Source organism: Copadichromis virginalis, linkage group LG18, assembly GCF_057382275.1.
Source record: "Copadichromis virginalis isolate Kocher_CV1m ecotype Utaka linkage group LG18, C_Virginalis_male_GT1.1, whole genome shotgun sequence".
In the NCBI taxonomy this organism is placed as follows: domain Eukaryota; kingdom Metazoa; phylum Chordata; class Actinopteri; order Cichliformes; family Cichlidae; genus Copadichromis; species Copadichromis virginalis.
In genome coordinates this window covers 5,827,559-5,846,501 of record NC_140635.1, presented here as the reverse complement: position 1 = coordinate 5,846,501, position 18,943 = coordinate 5,827,559, and positions in this window count along the sequence as shown.

Genomic DNA, 18,943 nt, shown 5'->3' with positions numbered 1-18,943 from the left:
CGGTGTGTGAACATGCAAATGAGCTGTGACGCGCACAGAGGACTTTGCTTCCTGTTTAGCGTGTTTTTGAGTTTTATAATTTTGATTTGCAAACAATGATACATGCCTGTAATTAAAACGCTGATTTTGCTGATTATGATACTACAAATAAGGTGTTGAATGACTAGGGTGTGAATGATGTTGGAGTTTAAAGCGGAAACTCAGAGAGGAGTGTGTTGGGAGACTGGCATGTAGTCTGCAGTGCAAAGGTGGGCGTCTTGCCTGCTAGTCTATTTAACAGTGATGAAAATGATATTAAATAAATCTCTCAGTGTGTTGATACAGGTGGCTATGGGGCTGGACCAACTGCCCCCACAAGCACGGCGGCCGAAGCAAAATTATAGTAATGGACACAAAATCAGCAAGAATCAGCAGCTGTGGAAAAGACAGCAGCTAGCAGAGAATTAAAGGAGAAATTAAGAGAAGTTTTACACATAAAATTGCGGCCAACAGACTTGTGGAGGTTGGGAAGGCGCCTGGAGCATCACAACAAGAAGGTGAAACAAAAACACACACAAGCAGAGAAATGTGAGAGAGAGGCACGTGCTAGAGAAATGCCTCGTTTGAGAAAAAACGTTAAATTAGCCCACCTACAAACGCACATACACGCAATGAAGAAACAGCTTACACCCATGAACACGTGAAGATTTTCCAGCAAGTTTAAAGCAGTGAAACTTAACATACATCCGCCGTTACACAATAAAGTTTATCCACTACTAACAAATAAACCCTCTGGGTTGCAGGACAACAACTTAACTTCAAAAAAAAAAAAAAATCACAACCAGTGATAACACGACAAATTTAGTGGTTAATAAAAGTCAAACTGTGACATGTTTTCTTCTGATTGATTAATACAAGTGATTACTAAATGAAAGAAAATTCCATTTTTGTGCTTTAAACATGATCTTAAGAATTTTAACATGTACCTGTGTTGTCCTGTCAGCTTGGTGGGTCATGAGTGGATTATATGGTGAGAAAAAACAAAAAAAGGGGGAGAGAAGGCTGACACAGGGCCTGGTCCCGTTGTTTTTCCCCTCTCTGAGTAACACAGCCAATACAACATGATTTTCCTGTTCGTTTGTTTTTGTTTTTGTTTTGTTTTGTTTTTTCTCTTTATGCTTGATTACAGGCTGCTTTGTCGGCCCGGAAAAGCCGAGGCTGACCCTGGACTCCTGCTCTCCCCTCTACCATCTTTGCTCTCTCCTCTACCATCTTGGATGTGACCCTGACTAAATGCTAAAGCAGCTGAACCCGCAACAACAACTTGAAAATGTCAACAGTGCTGCAGGAAAATGATCTCATGCAGCAGAGACGGAGAGCGGTAATCCAAGGCCCGTTTCACTACACGGGGAGATTTCTGTCAGCGTCTTTTCTTTCTGAGAAGATTGAGAAAGGCCCGGCTCCCACCACCGATTCTGACCACCTTATATAAAGGAACTATTGAGAGCATCCTGAGCAGCTATATCACTGTCTGGTTCGGGAACAGCACCATGCCGGACAGACAAGCACTACAGAGGGTTGTGCAATCAGCTGAGCGCACCATCCGCTCCGAGCACCCTGACCTGCACTCAATCTACAGCAGGCGGTGCTGGACCAAGGCCAGGAAGATCGTGAAAGACCTCAGCCATCCCAACAATAGACTGTTCTCTCTGTTGCTGTGTACGTGACAAAGAAACATCTGGATTTGGAAAACGAGGCACTCGCAAAGCCACCAGCATTGTGCCTGATTGGACACACCCCTCTCACACACTCTTTACATTCTTGCCATATGGAAAAAGACAGCTTCAGCTGACAGAGCTGTGACGAGACGCCCATCAAGCCCAGATGAAAAGTGAGGCCGAGCAAAACCATGCTGACCTTAACCACTCTGCATTAAAACTGTGCAGGACAGTGACGGACCAACAATGACCATCGGGCAGCAAAAAGGGCGTGCCAGGGACAGGAGGAGTAACTGAGGTCACCTCAGAATGGACAAAACACCAGGAGAAAATAAGCTGAAGGCACAGGTGTCGGGGCTCGGCCAGGAGCTGACCTCTGAGAAGAGCCGAACAGCAGAGCCGCAAAAGGCCGTGGAGCAAAGCAAGGAAAACATCAATGGACTTAAATCTGATTTCTACGGAAAAGACTCTGAGGTTTCTGCCCTCAATAAGACCTCGAGGCATCAGAGCAGAAACTGAGCATGGCCCAGGAGGAGCTAGCTGAAAATCGAACCCATCAGGCTTGGAGTCCTAGACACCGGACTTGAAATCAGGCCGGAGCATCCTGGAGCTAGATGAGCAGTGTGATTTGTCCGGTCTGCTATGGAGCGAACGTTAGGGGGATGGCTTCCTGTCGCCTCTGCCGTCCTCCGATCGCTCAGCGTCCTGGGCTGCCCAGCTCTGGACTGAACGCTCGGGCCGAGACACCCAAACAACCATGGACTCCATTCCCGTGGAATGGGACCACGACTACGACCTCAGCCGTGGGCTTGAGAGTGCAAGAAGGGATCCCAGAGAGCCTTGAGGCCTGTGTAAAACTAACAGAACAAAGATTGAGGTCTTCCACTGGGGAGGTGGAAGCTGCAGACTCTCCTATACACCTTCTGGATGTCAGCCGTTCCACCTGCAAACAAACGGACAGCAGTCGCACTTCTGCAAGCAACAAACGGACATCCAGACAATTGAGCTGCGTATCAAAACCCTGAAGGAAGACCGAAGCAAAAGGGTCAAGTTAAGGAGGAGCGAAAAAAGGAGAAGATGCTGGACACTGGAGAAAAGGACTGCCTCAATTGGGGCCAGAACCAGTATGGACAGAACTCTGAGCAGCAGCACCAATGGATGCAAACAGACTGAAAAGGAGGAGGGCAGGACCCAGGGCACGCTTCAGGCCGTGGTTTACCCAGAACACTACAACAGGAAAGTGATGAACACAAACACCCACACAAACACACACATCTACATGCACCGACTCAGAGTGAAAAGAAACATACATATGAACATATGCACTCGTTGATTGAGGGAGAAATGACACACACACACACACAAATTAAAATGTTGATTCAATGAACTGAGAAGTGATCCACACACACACACGCTGATGCAATGAAGAATGCTTTACTAACAAATGCTGCACACAAACATCCAAATACGGAGTTGGTTACAACAGCAAGAACTGATTGATTATTTATTGCTTAAATGTATTTCATGCCACGCAGAGGGCATTTGTGTAGATTTAGAGGACATGGTCTGAAGCACTTTGATAATGAAAACAATGTCTGTGCGTGATGTCTGTTTATGGCTCAAAGCCTCCACTGAATTGTTTACTGTGCCTCACACAGTATAACAAGGAGCAGTGGTACAGAGCGAAAATGATGAATGAATGGTGTGAGTTTTATTTCGAAGAGATTATGAAAAGGTTGTGTTGATTCAACTTAGTTGTTTACGTTTTTGCCAAAGTAAAGAGTTGGTGTGTAACTAGTGTCCACTATTGAGTCAAGTAAATCCAACATGTTTTGTTGGTGCAAAAAGGAGTTTTGGTTGATCTTTGGGTTTTGTTTGACACTAGGTTGATTCTATCAGTGAGGTTTGGATTGTTCTCTTTCTCTAAGAGAGAGAAAGATGGTTTGAACTTTGGACATGTTTGCAATGGGCCCCAGTATCTGTTATTATATGAGTGTTTTATTGTTTACGTTTGTTTTTGCTTTTGTTACAGTGCACTGAGATAAGAACATCTGAGAGGTGTGATCCACCGGTGGTGATATTTTGGTATTTTGTGAGTTCCTGATTTAACAAATCAGCTCTTTAATCCAGGCCTGAGAGAGTGAACTTTAAAGCGCTATAAAATATTCTTATTGAAAACGGTCGCAAAGTATTTTTTCTCCATGATTATAATGGGCTTGGGAGAAAATTGACTTATATGGGACACTGATCCTGAAGCCTAAAAGGATTGCAGCGAGTCAATCCAGTCCAAAGAAGGAAAAACAAACAAGGAGCTGTTTCCTTTAAAATGATGACGTCATCTTGCTGGTGATGGAGCCTCGAATAGGCTGCGCGTGAGACTCCATTATCAGCAACTTTTGGTATGAATGTGTGTGGATGTATGCATATGACTGACGACTAAAAGTCATGGACTGACGACTAAAAGTTTAACTGACTTGATACTGAGACAAAAACGGTGCTGACTTTAGGATTATTGAATGTCCACAGACAATTCACCCAGCCTGTAAAAGAAGGGTGGATGTTTTGTTTTGCTTTGTTTTGTCTGCAAGGACAGAAGAATGACAGAGACTAAAGAGCTGTAGCTTCACAGCAGTGTGAACTGCAGACTGAACCCTTTGGTTGCTAATTTTGAGCTACTGATGTTTGCATTAAGGAAATTGTGTTTTAGTAGCTGTGTTTTAATTAAGGTATTACATTATATTGTTGGGAATATTAAATGCTAAAGTGAAGAAAAGGTTTGATCCCACTCATGACTGAGCATGTTATTATTAACCATAGTGGGTCACTATAGAGAGTCAATTAATTTTAGAAAAAAAAAAAACAAACAAACAAAAAACCCTCCACCGAGGTTTATGAATAAGAGGGGAATGATAGACAGCCACACTCAAAATGGAGATATGTAATGATAAACACTGGTCCCCGTCTTTTGGGCGCTCTCTTGAAGTAGTCAACAATTTAAAAGTAAGATAAAATAACAGGGGCATGTGCTGAGGGGTGGTGCTGCACAAGAACAAGAGTAAAATAAAGAAAATATTGTTTTTAGAAGTGCAAATTAAAATGTACCATTACACTCAGAGGATCAATATGAAGCTTAATATTTGTTAATTTTGAATGAAGTACATGACTGGTGACTGTTCTGTCCTGAGCTTTTGTTTTTACAGCACCCGCTTGATCACACCAACAGTTTCTCGCCACCGAAGAGGGGTACTTGAAAAAAATAAAGAACGGGGAGGAATATCATCAAAACTGGAAACAGGTAATCCCCAAAGGGGGTGATAATGCCATAACTTTCACTATGGTCAAATTCTCAAAATTTGACCCTCAAAAATTCTTCAAACATTTAGACACAAAGTGGAGATTTAGATAAATATAATGTCGTAAACCACATAAGCATGAAGTATTTGATTCAATAAGATGGTGAAGTAACAAGCAGCAAAAGGTTGATCATGTTAATGGTGTTTATTCAAGGGTGCAGAGGAGATTATTATTATTAAAGACAACAAATGAAATAACGAAAAGTAGAAGTGGAAAAATTTGCGTTAACGGCAATAAAATAAAATAAAAAGAAATACTAACTAAAACTGTACTGAATGTTCACAAAACTAACTAAAATTAACTGGATTTGTAGCAAAATGTGTTTGGTTGCATTGATGTGTGCGTGCCCTGCTGTAGTGAAATTAAGGTAGTACGTTAGTCGAGTCGTCTGTGTTGCTGCTCCGTTCACGCGCAGAATCAGGTCAGGAAAAGTCGGGAGACAGCGCCAGAATAGAATTGAGGATGATTTTAATATGACTGTTTTGTAGACATAACAAGAGTCTTGTAGTGGAGAGGGACGTAATGTCCTCCTGAGACCCAGTGAATAAGAAAAAACTGGGAGTAAATATTTTCGTTTTTTCTTTTTTCTTTTTTCTTTTAAATGAATCAAGTGTTATTAAAATAACAATCTCATAAGATGAAGATCAGGGACCAACCCAGAAGTCACTGACACTTCACTAGCTGTAAACTATTGGTTTAGGAATAAGTGATGGCACTGAACTGTCTATTTCACAAAAGTCAATTTATTTAGGATATCTGAGGAAGTACTGATTTTATTTGGAGACACAAAGGAACATTTGGCACTTCCCTCATCTCACATCTGTTTCATTGTTGTACCCAATCATTCTACAACTGAAATGCCTTGGACTGCTAACCATTTCAGGCAAGTGGAGTGAACCATATTTTGCTAGACTCTCATCAGATTGGGGCTTCCTTTTATTGATCTTTGGAGAGAAGTCTTCATTACTGGTATTATTCAGGTCTTGTTTACATGTTTGTCCCAGGTTTCTCAGCCAAGAGGAGCTTAAACCCCAGATACTGTGAGTTCTTTTCACACATTGAGATCACTGATAACTCTCAGCAACGACGTGATCTCGTAGGAACAATTAGGTGTTATGGATTCAACTATAATTGCGACACTTATTTTTTTTTTTTTTTTTTTTATTTTACTTTACTGGAAAATATTTCTGCATTTTACCCATATTTTATTTTTAACTCAAAATCAAAATTCCAGATTCTACTACATGTTGGTTTTGCACCAGATAGGACGACAGATTTCAGGTGGCCCTGTGTCTTTCTCTATTACATCTGCCACTGCATCTCGATAATCTTCTCTGTGGCTTTTAGTGGGTCCTGACCCTCTCATATTTTGAAAAATCTATGTTTGAATCTCCCTTAATAAATTGTGTTAAGAATTCTCTCCGCCTTTGTCAAAAGTTGGGTATTAGGAAAAAGTGAAATAAATATAAATATAAAGTCCCAATGTGTAGAGCACACATTAATAAATTAGTCATGTTCCCTGTGAAAGTAAATGAGCCTAATTCTTAAAGACCCCTGAAATTATTTACCAGATGTTTATTTTTTGAATAAAATAAGAATCTGAGTTTAACAAAACATTTTAATTGTAAATATCAAGCTTACCTTTCTTTCTTCCATAAAATGTGCTTGTGGGCACGCCAGCCATTTTGAAAAGGTGGGAAAAACAATTGGCAAGGCCACACCCCCACACATGGGATATAATTTTAAAGGTTCTGTTGTCCTCTCTAAGAAACATCAGGACTTAGAGGAGTGGCAAGTAGAGTATGAGAGCTACAAGCAAAAAACTAAATGTGTACTACAGTGCGCAAAAATGAATTACTGGGTCATCAGGGGGTCTTGAGGGACATTTATAAAACAAAAAAAATCCCACAAACTTTAAAAGTGCACTTGAAAAGCTCACACAAGAAGGTTAACCTAGCTTACCTAGAAGACCTCATCAGGGGGAGCACACTCCCCCTCTTTGAAGAGCTCACCCACTTAACTCGCATCCCAAGAAAATAGCTAACCCCAGATAAGGCAGCGTGATGTATCCCGAGATAACAGGACTGGGACATCTAAATAAAGGTGTGAAACAATCGCCTTCAAAAGGTTATCAATTAACTTTAACCAAAATTAGGAACACTCGGTGCGGCAAGAGTTAATAGTTATTAGTCTCAACACCCAAGGATAATTAGAAGAGCATGACTGATATGATGCAACTGAGATTTTGTTACACTTAACTTTTGCAAAACACAAATAAAACTAAATTGAAACTAAGGATTTTCAGAAAATAAAAACTAGACTAAACTAGCAAAGAATTGGTAAAAAGTAATTACAACTGGCAAAAAATTGAAAATCTGGAGTCGAAACTAAATAAAAGATAAAACCTAATGAAAATGGCGAAACGTTTAAAACTCTGGTGCAGAGATTGGCAAATCTGACCAGGAACGTTATAAAATGGATTGTCAGAACAGTCAGCGTTAAAGCCACTTTTGACAGTCCATACTAGGATGGCATTGGACATCTTGGGGGTGGAAAGGGGTTGGTGTGACCAAGGTGTGGTTTGGCTTGTTGTATGTATATTTGAGATCATATGGCTCTGGATGGACCAGTTACCAGGGCATGGAAGGAGGACAGACTCATTAAAGGAGGAGAAGGCATTTCCTGGGATTGGAGATCCTCTGGGTGAGTGGTTGATTAAAAGCATGCATAAAATAGAAGTTATCTGTTGTTATTGATTGGTAATAGATTGATAATTGGCCACATTTACAGCTGTATTGACTTGTTGTGGACGTAGTCGACTTCAGGTTAAAACACTCTCATTAACAGGTTGAAAATAGTGATATTAAAGGAAGAGTATGCAGCGCCACCCTGTCAGACGCCAGTGATGGTGGAGCTCACTGATGAATCAGGTGAGCTGGATTCATGGCTGATTCAAAACTAAGATCCCCCTGCTGTGGTCAGTAAGGGGAGAAAAGGGGGAAATAAAATCAAGAATTAGAGAGGCATTTATAAACGTTTAGGTGTCAAGTGAAACGGGACAAAAGGGGGTGTTATACTGTTATTTTCAATGTCAGCATTATTATTGTATGAGAATCATGCAACAAGCATTGCATCGATGATCATTTATTGAAGCTTTTGACCTTATACTAACATCTGTGTTCCTGTGATTGTTATAACTTCTGATGAATCTTCCATTTACAGGTGTTAGGATAATGATATAATTTTTCATTGCAGGTGTAACCATGATCATTTTTATACATATTGCAACTTGTTGCTCATTGTAGAGTTGTGCTCAAGTTAATAAGGGTTAAAAGCTACAGTCAGCGCGAATGTCTGACTGATCTATTGAGGGGAAAGGCTTCGAGCATAGAAGGCCGCACGCGCTTACAAAACACTGATATCATGTTATTCTTTGTGATCTTTTCTTAAATTATGTCTTTAAGGTTAGTTTAAATAGTGGCAGTTAATTAAACGAGATTTATTAAAATATTAAATACCTGAGTCAGAACGTTACACGCGGATCACCTTAAGAGTCTGGGAAACTTTGTAGCTGCCTAACTTTTTTTTTTAATGTTCTAGCTCCGTTGATTTGACACATTGGAATGTGTCAAAAAAGGGGGGGAAGGTTGAGCTTTAACATCAAACCAGGATTATTTGAACATTTTATAACTTCATTTGTGTCTTTAATAATTTAGGAATGGTAAAGCTTAAGCTAATAGCGGTCCGAGAAGACGGACCTTTTAGAGAATCAGTGAAAAAGCATAAACTATCACTTTCATGTTTAATCATTACTCATTGAAATGAACTGAATAGCGTTTAGAAGATTTGTTAATTTTTTGTCTTTTGTTAAAAAGAGGGGTTTCAATAATTTTCAGACACACCTTGCAAATGTGCTTATAACGAGTTGGCACTCGGCCTTTTGAAGGTCAGAAGCTTCGTTCGGCGTGACTGTCCGGACTGATAAAGTGTAAGAAATGCCTTGAGTGCGGAGGGCTAAATGCAAACACTGCTTACACATACATAAGATATGATTAGAATAAGTCCCTGGGACATTCTGAATATTTTAGACCAATTCTGAATCACTAGAAGGTCAGTAGATAATAACATTAGATTATTAGGGTTAGGAAGAGAGGTGTTTTGGTTTTCTGTCTCTTACAGAGAAAGGAACAGACGCCAGACGAGGTCACAGAGATGCAAGGATCCTCCGTAGCAGAGTCAGACACAGTGACTGCCGAGACATCAACTGGGTCCAAGGTTCATGGCGTTTGGGCTCCAGCTAGTCACCACAAAAGGATGGATCCCATAAACACAGCAATAACCATGAAGGGGTTGGCGGAAATCCGGGAACACCAGACCAACGAAGTTCGAGAGGCTTTTGGGCAAAAAGGGGACACCTTCCTGTTCCTTTTTCTGGAGAATACACAGATCGTTGTTTGAAATCGGAGCAGAATAATCCCCTGATCTGTGTTACAACTGAAGGGTTGTCTAACCCCTAAGGCGGAAGAATTAAGAGCAGAGGATCACCCATCTGGACGACACTGGTAGCTGCAGCAATAAAATAAAGGTTATGAGCTCTTCGGACAGAGGTTCTAGTCTACGTCTGAATGGTATAAGGGAACACCAAATAAAGCTGTGGGAGACAAGGACATTGTCATCTGGACCTGCTACTGTTGGAATCCTAGTTTTTCTTGCACCTGACTTGCGTAAACACAGAGGTCATCTTACATATGGTTTGCCCCTCAGGGGGACAAAGGACCTCAGGAGTGAGAAGAGATGAACCCGGCCACACTGGGCTACAGGGTGTTTGTGAGGTCATTATTCTAATGACCTCATCAGGGGGAATTGTAAAATTATGATATTATTTTATGCCATGTTATACCCCTAATTAAAGATTGTGAATTATTATGTAGTTTTAGTTTGCATTATTCTCCTGAATTAGAAGAAGCTGATAACTATTGCATTAGTTAAACTGATTTGCATTACATTAAATTGCTGACTTGTTGTGAATGAATGATATTGTTTTATGATGCATTATATTGCTGAGTTATAAGAAATACTGTTCGCAGAAGGTTATTGTCTAATTTGTCTGAGTAGAAGAGAACAGAGTGTGCTGGAGTTTTCTGCCCCATTTCAGCAGGAGCAGATAAACAGGGAGCCAAGGTCGTAGCTTAGGCGCTGTGTGAGAGAGAGCATGTGAATGTTTAGGCTTTTTATGATAAGGTGGAGGCACCAGAGGTTATAAAAGTTTGAGCAATGCTCCACCATTTTGAGATTTTGAGGCTGTCTGCATCAGTGTCCATCTCCCACGTGTGTGATCATTAAATCATCGTTTGACTCAACCCGGCCGGACCAGTGTTGTTATTGTGGTTTTTTCTCTTGTCTCCATCCCCAATATTTTGAACCTTAACAAGTGTTACAACAACAGTTTTACATTTTGGTACAACAACATCCAAACTCGTGTCTCAGGTCCTCGTTCCTCCAGAGTAGGAGTGTACCTGGATCACAGAGCAGGTATTTTGTCCTTCTACAGCGTCTCTGAAACCATGACTCTCCTCCACAGAGTCCAGACCACATTCACTCAGCCGCTCTATGCTGGACTTTGGCTTTACTATAATTATGGAGACACAGCTGAGTTGATTAAGCTCAAATAGACTGACGTCTTTCATATTTTGGGTTTAAATCTGTATTTTAGTTTCATTTTATTTTCTCTCCATCATTTCTGCACAGAGATCAGCTGTCAGTCAAACATTATGGGTGGTACCTCCACATCTTCTAGTTGTTCTCTTGATGTTTCTGAGTTTTTAAAGGAGATCTTTCCTGTGACTGTTTATGGAGGCTATCACTGCTCATCATCATTTTCATTTACTAAAATATTTCTCCACATGAAAATGTAAACTTCTCTATCCTCTAAATGTTTCTGGAATATTTGTCTTGAAAAATGTCGACATTTCTCTTTATGAGTATGGCAGACCATGTGTGTGTGTTTGTGTTTGTTTTGGTCAAAATCATCAAACAAATGAGGAAAAACTGTGATTTTAATGAATGAATTCATATATTGTGTTGATGTTTTATTGTGTGAATAAACTGGAAGGTTTGACTATAAATCAAACTTTGAACAAAGTCTTTTCTTCTGTCTTCATTCCAGGATCTCACTCAAATCTGATGCAGAAAATATGAAACTAATCTGAGAGAATAACTGAAGCAGTTTTCCTCCTGAAGCATCACAAAGTTCAGAGTTCATGTTTAGAGCAGAAGATTCAGCAGTCGCTCTGTGACCTTTCAACTTTCTTCACTAAAACAGCTTCATTACAGAGAAACAAGTCACATTTTCTTGATGTTCTTAAGTCCTTTCAAATGTTTTAATGGTCCTTGAATGCAGCATCAGTGTCGCAGGTTTAAAAGGTCACTTTCTGTTGTGTTCAAAGATTTCCTTCAGATATGGTCTTTAATCAGTAAAGCCAGTGATACAGCAGTGTCATTAGCTGTGTTATTGGCACCAGGCTGTGTTTATGTATGTATTTAATTCTGTCTGAGGACGTCTTCAGCATGAAATGATCATTTGCTCAGCTGCTGTGTCTCATCTCTTATCAGACATTGGTTGGAACAGAGTTTTGTTGCTGACCATCTGACAAGAGGGTGAAGAAAAGCTTCAGGCTTCATTTGGACACTACGTTGGACAGAAGTCTCCACAAAAATGACTCAGAAACACAAATATTATTAATGAAAGTCCAAATGTCAAAAAGGGGTCATACATGATCCTGAGAAATGTCCTTGAACATTTGAACATGAGTCAGAGGGTTGTCAGGTTTCTACACTGCATCGTGGCATCAAGCCTGAGATGTCTGTGGAAACAAGTATGGAGGACACAAATGCACAGACGCAGTCGAGCTGTTTACTGCTGATGAGGAAGGAAAATAGTCTGTTGGATATTAAAGCAGCATTTATTAGAGTAAGAACAGATACTTGTGTCCTTCATTTGATCCCCGTCAATTTACAGAAGACTTAAGGACCCTTTGACTTCTAACATGCAGCTGCATGTTTACAATTTTATTATTGATTTATTTCTAGCAAAGCGAGACTTTACTGATTAAAGACATATAATCAGACATATTACTGTTACTTTCTGAAAAAGACTCACATAAAGCAGATTTATCACAAGCAAACATCAAGACACATCCTTCATGGCTTAAAGGTGCAGTGGGACTCTTTCGCCATCTGGTGGTTGTAACAGTTATGACAACTGTTCCTGCATATATGTCCCTCCTCAGTGTGAAGAAGACTGGACTCCAAGCTGCTCCTGCTGATCACTGCGTGTTCCTCCTGTGTCTAAAATCTATTTCCATTATGAATCAGGAAACTGTTTGCAGCAATCATAAAGCCAATAAAATACGTCACACACTAAGAAATAACAAAAAGGAATTGTGCATTTCAGGGAGATTTTTCCCTCGTTTTTTGAAATCATAAGAATACAAACTAATGCAAGACTGTCATGTTTTCATAAGTTTGTAGAGACACTGTTCTGTTGTATTCTAGGACATCAGTCACTTTTTAAATGCATGCTACTCCTCATCATCATCAGCATCATCATCAGCACCCATGACCTCCTTTTAGTCTTTGTTTTGTTATTTTTCAGAGTTCAGGAGACGTTCTTATGGGATTTCCACAGTGTACAAGTACTGTTTAGAGCCTTTACCTAAAAGAAAAGAGTAAAGTACAAAGTAGATTTACTCACTGCAGGAAAATAATGCCTCAATCTGATATATTGTCTTATATGACAAACTGAAAGTGATGCATCAAAGTGTAAGCAGCATTTTCCTGTTACAGCTGGTCTAGATGGAACTGATCTGATCTCCTTTATGTGCAGGTAGATATCCAGTGGGTTTGCTAAGGGTCACAGATGAGGGGCTGTGTGAGATGTTTAATGGGAAAGGAAATAAAACCATTGTTCCAGACCTGCAGCTAAGATACTCGAGTATCTTCAAATATGAAGCTGAGTATTACTTCCATACTTTCCTCCACTGCTGATGACCTTGTTACCTGCTGCTCCCTGTTAATGATCAGCCTCAGTTCTGATAGTAAACTGTTGGCTCTCTGGGGGGAAGAAAGAAGTTTGTATTTGTTTAAGATACAATGAAATCATATTTTGACATATTGGAAGATGACATGGAGCTGAAAAAATACTACAGGTATAAATGGAAACTACAGTTTATTTCTGTTATTTCCTGTGATAGTGTTTGTACACTCGCTCATGATAACTGTTCATTCAGCTGCTGTTTCTGTCTGCTGGACATCTTTAGCTTTCAGTAAGGATGCATTCATAGATCAGCACATCTTTTTGAACCACATTTCTTATGAGACTCAGAGTTTACATTTTGGAAATGTGGTGAGACCTGGGGTAGAAAGAGACTGAAGCTTCAACCTCGGCAGTTTTGTGTGTGTGTGAAGCAGAAAGATAAGAACTGTGTGGCCAACTCATCACACACATAATCCTGAATCAGAAAAACAGCATCAAGTGTTGTAATTGTTAAACACAGAAGTGTGATTTATATGTGGTTTTACTGATGGTTAACACAGTCGCACAAACACCTGAAACTGATCAAAATATAAAACAACATATTAAACATAAATATGTGCCAGTTACCAGAACTTATGTGGTTTCACTGAGGTTTAATTCTGCTCAGTTTATCAATACTCACTCATACAAAAGTTGGTTATGTCTTATTGATTATTTGGCTTTAGGTTTTCCAGTTTTCCAGCTGCTGCTGTTTAATGTTTGCCTGGGAAAAGAAATTCCAGTTAGTGTGGGAAGTTTGGTTAAGCTGGTGGAAAACAATACTGTTACACTGACCTTTTGGATAAGATTGTCTTACCTGTGGTTTCTCTGATGTGCACGACAAAACAGTCTCCAGGCAGCTCGAGTGCCCATTTAAAGGTTCCTGGTGGTACCAAGTGATTGAAGAGAGGATTGAAAAGCCATATTAGTTTATTGTAGATTGTAGTCAGTTGGCCAAGCTTGTAATGAAAAACGGTTCATTACTCGAAGCTTTCATCACAGTCCTCTTTGGTGACATCTGGTGGACAAATATATGAAGAGCAGCTTGAGTCTGCAGCTTATAATGAACTGCTTCATTATGATTGCCCACTCTGCAGAGCTGACAGCTTGTGTTTGATGTCATGTGACAGTTCTGTGTGATATCGGGCTGATATGTAGCTTTGAACATGAATTTTCGGGGGGTGATAAAATTATGTTATCATCAATCAATCATGTGGTCAGAAGAATCTGTGCTTACCTTGCAGGAATGTTTTCAATTGACAGATTGGGAAGTTTTTATTCAGTCTTGATGCTTTGGTGGATGTTAGCTCATATGCAGTTTTTGTAAAGACATGATTATACCCCTTAAGCGTGCTAAAGTGTACCCTAACAATAAGCCATGGGTCACCAAATGCATCAAATCCTGTTTAAGGAAAAAGAGACAGGCTTTTAAAGAGGGGGCTGTTACTGACTTTCAGGCAGTCACCAAAGACTTGAAAATCGAGCTCTTGAAAGCAAAACAGATCTACAAAAACCTTCTTGAAAGAAAATTTGCAGCAAAAGATTTTGGGTCTGCCTGGACTTGTATGAAAACCATATCAGGGTTTCAAAATCCCCAGAGCAGCAGTCAGATCATTGTAGACGGTTTTAAGCCAGACAGAGATTTGAATATGCTTGATGCTCGTTTTAGTTCTTCTGAACTGAAACAGAAACTGAAAGTTACTCAACACTTCATCACTGAACTCAGCGATGTCCAAAAGGCCTTTCATACAGTTAATGTGAACAAGAGCCAGGACCCTGATAACATTAGTGCCGCCTAATTAAATCTTGTGCTAAAGAGCTCAGTCCTAAATTTCAGCTTATTTTCAATAAATCCTTTCAAATACAAAATGTGCCCTCGCTTTGGAAGGAAGCTGTCGTCGTTCATGTCCCTAAATCTAGTCGTCCAAACGTCCTGAATGACTTCAGGCCTGTTGCCTCACCTGAGTTGTCATGAAAGTCTTTGAAAAAATCCTCAGAAATGTGATTATGGAAGAGATTGAATATCAGCTGGATCCAATGCAGTTTGCGTACAGGCCCAACAGAGGAGTGCAGGACGCGCTTTGGACTAAATCTGATTCTTAAACATGTAGAGAGTAAAGGGACTTTTGCAAGACTTCTTTTCATTGATTTTTCTTCTGCTTTTAATACAATACAGCCCCATATTTTAATGAAAAGACTTTTAGAAGAGTTTGAAATCAGGAAAAACCTGGTTTGCTGGATTTTAGATCTTTTAACTGACAGGTCACAAAGAGTGAGAATAAATGGGGTTCTGTCTGACCCAGTGTTCTCCTCCACAGCTTCTCCTCCAGGGTCTCTTATCGCCCTTATTATTCATTCTCTTTACAAACACGTGTCAGAGCAGATATGAAAACAGGGCCATCATTAAATTTACAGATGACTTTGTTATTGTCAGCTTACTGAAAGAGGGTGAAACTCACCATAGTCCAATCATTGATTAGTTTGTTCAGTGGTGGGAGGAGTCTTATCTCCAATTGAACATATCTAAAACAAAAGATATGGTTATTGGTTTTAGGAAACAACTAAATGGGCACAGAGTCACTTTAATTAAAGGTCAGAAAATAGAGCAAGTGCAATCATATAAATATCTTGGGACCATAATCAATGAAAAACGGAACTTTTATTGCAAATCGGTCTGTAAAAAGGGTCACCAGTGCCTTTACTGCCTCAGGAAACTTGCTCATTTCCACATTGAGCGAAAGATTTTAACTTTGTTTTCTTGTTCTTTTATTGAGTCTGTTTTATCTTTTTGTTTGGTGCCATGGTTCAGTCAGACCTCTGTCACAGAGAAAAATTGACTGAATTAGTTAGTGAGATGGTCCAGTCGTCTGATAGATGAGTCACAGGCCTGTTTAGACTCCCTGTACTCTAAACAGGTACCACAGATGGCTTAATCAATCCTTAAAAATGGTTCCCATCCTCTACGGGGTGGATTTAGCTTCTTTCTTCAGGACGGAGGTTTCTAGTTCCAAGATGCAGGACAAAGCATTATAAAAACAGCTTTGTCCCTGCTGCTGTCACTGAACTCAAGAAGAATTGTTTTTGATTTGATTCACTTTGTTTAATTACTAAATATGTGTTTTGTCAGGTTTCATTAGGTGTGTGTGTTTGTGAAGGGAGGCCAAATGCTATCATTGTTCTGTAAAGCAAATTTACCTGTGGGTATAAATAAAGTAACCTTAACTTAAAGCTTATAGGAGGTTGTGAGGTCACTGCCTCCACCTGATTATGTAATTAACCAGCAGACTGGTACATTTATATATAATATACTATAAGTTATATCATTATAATTATGTGTACATCATATTTCTTATGTACATTTTAGACCTGGGAGCAGAAATGCTGATGAACTGGTTTTTATTGAGGAACAGGCAGAGCGTCCTCTCTTCCTGGCTCCATGTCTATAATTATGTCACACACTGATTCGCTCACACAAAATCACCAAAACACGGCAAAAATCCCACCAATGATTTCAATAAATCTTTGAATCAGGTACTGAAGCAGTGACGTGCTGAATGAAGCTTCAGTCGTCATTGATCACGTGACTCTGTTCAGTCAAACCAAGCCTCAGCACAGCGTTTCTGAAGCAGTGTGTTGATTTTTTGACACATGTGCCGGAGCTTCAGCTTCAAACGGGCCGTCACCATCAGAGTTGCTGGAACCATGTCCCACTACTGGCTACTCTGTTTTATTCTGTGTTAAGTTTTTGAATGTGAATTTTCTGTGTTAAGAATAACAAAGAAAATGTAATGAAGTGATTTTAAAGTTTAAACTTTGTGTTAAATCTTGTGAGTCAGAGAGAGAGAGAGAGATGAGGTGTGGGTGGACATCAGATGATCAAATGTCAACAACCTGATTGGCCCAAGTGTGAAGATGTGACGTCCAGTGAGGGAAGGGGGGAGAAAGGGTGAGCAGGTATAAAAGTGAGGTGAAGAAGAGATTCGGGGTTCTTCCCTTTTGTCCTCTGTGAGATGAGCAGTTCAGAAGTTTGGATCTAAGAGGTTCACAGTTAAAATTCCAGCAGAGACGCTAAAAGGAGAACCACAGTCCAACCTGTGAATGTTTTTAACCCTTTGTGAAACAACAAAGGCATAAATATGATCATATCAATATTATCTACTGGGTCAGACTCATAGGATCAGGGATTAGAACTCCTTTTATCAGAGAGATGAAATCTACTTCCTGTACAGGTTTTTTTTGTGGGCCTAGCGATCGACAGAAACTAGAGTCAATAAAAAAACTGGACATTGGCTCAATGTGTGTGTGGCACAGGCAAACAAGGACTGAGCGCTGTGTAGTCCCACATAAAGTCAGACACCTGCTCACCCTAGGTGGACCATGGCATGGTCTATATGGAGGACACAGACACTGCTGAAAACATGACTCTGTCTGGTTTAGATGATCAAATGTCTTTACTTTAGGAGGCTGTGGCTCAGAGTACATTCACATAATGCCTTTGAATAAATGTAAAAAGCTTGTTTTTCTCCTGCTTTGATTTCTTTGTCCAGGTAGAAATTCTGCTTTTTGCCTCTAAAATCGGAAACAGTTTGAAACAAAGTTTGGCGCTCTAATCCTCTCTGTGTTTGTCCTTTGGTCAGATGGTGATATTGAATGAAATATTCCAGTATTCAGTAGCTCAGCAGCTTTGCAACATGTGGTTTTGCACACTGTTCAAACCTCAGATGTTTGTGTAAACAAGTGTGGAGGACACAAACTCACGGGGGGAGGAACGACATTTACTGTTGATGTGTCTGACATTTAGTCTCCATGAGTTCTCATAAGACTGAAGAACTCTGTGATCTCTAACATGCAGCTGTATGTTTTGAAATCATGTGTCTCATTCTCTGGACTTTACTAGACAACGAGTGAAGAACATGTAACGAATATCATCTTTAAAGTGATGAATAATAACTCTGCCTCTGTGTCTTCATAAAAAGATCGTACTTCTGAAAGGTCAGAGGGCAGCATCCACTCTGGGTTTACACAGTTTTGCAGCTTTAGCTCTTCTGAAGTTCAGCACCTGCTTTTTCAACCAATCAGAAGCCAGTATTGTAGAGAGTTCATATTTCTTTTCATGCAATTGAATCATTTTGAATGTTTAGGTGAATATTTATATTTAGAGTATTTTCTCGATCAGTGTCTTCAGTCCTGACCCTGAGTGCGTACGTTTAAAAATAAAGTGATATAACTTCTTTTACATTACTGTGAACTTCTTGTACAGTTTGACAGCTGATTGTTGTCGTGTTTGTCGTCATATGAAGATCGTTTCCTAAAGAGGACTGAACAGTCATTTAGCCTCTGGCTCCATCCATGAATCTGATGTTTGCTGTATAATCTGTGCTGTTAATAGTGTAATGGAACATATAATTTGCACATATAATTTCATATGTAATTATGATGATCTTTACCCATTAAGATTTTAAATGAAACGATAAACAAAGGCCAAGAAAACTGAGTTAAACTCCTGAGTCTACTATATATTTGCACCATGAAGAAATGAATTCTTTGCACCAGTAATAAATAATCAAATATATCAAATTATCATCAATTATTTAAATAAAAAGAACCATCGCTCCAAACAAAACAACAATTAAACAGAGAGTCCTATAAAACTTCAATTTCAAACATCCACGTAAAGTTAAACTATTAAACTTTAACTGGGTCAGACTTGTTACTGCATGTTGTAACCACACATACCACACCCAGCATCATGTGATTGGCTCTTGGTCGCTCTGTAAGAATATTTCTTTAGTGCCTCCCTTCACAGATGTGTCTGTAT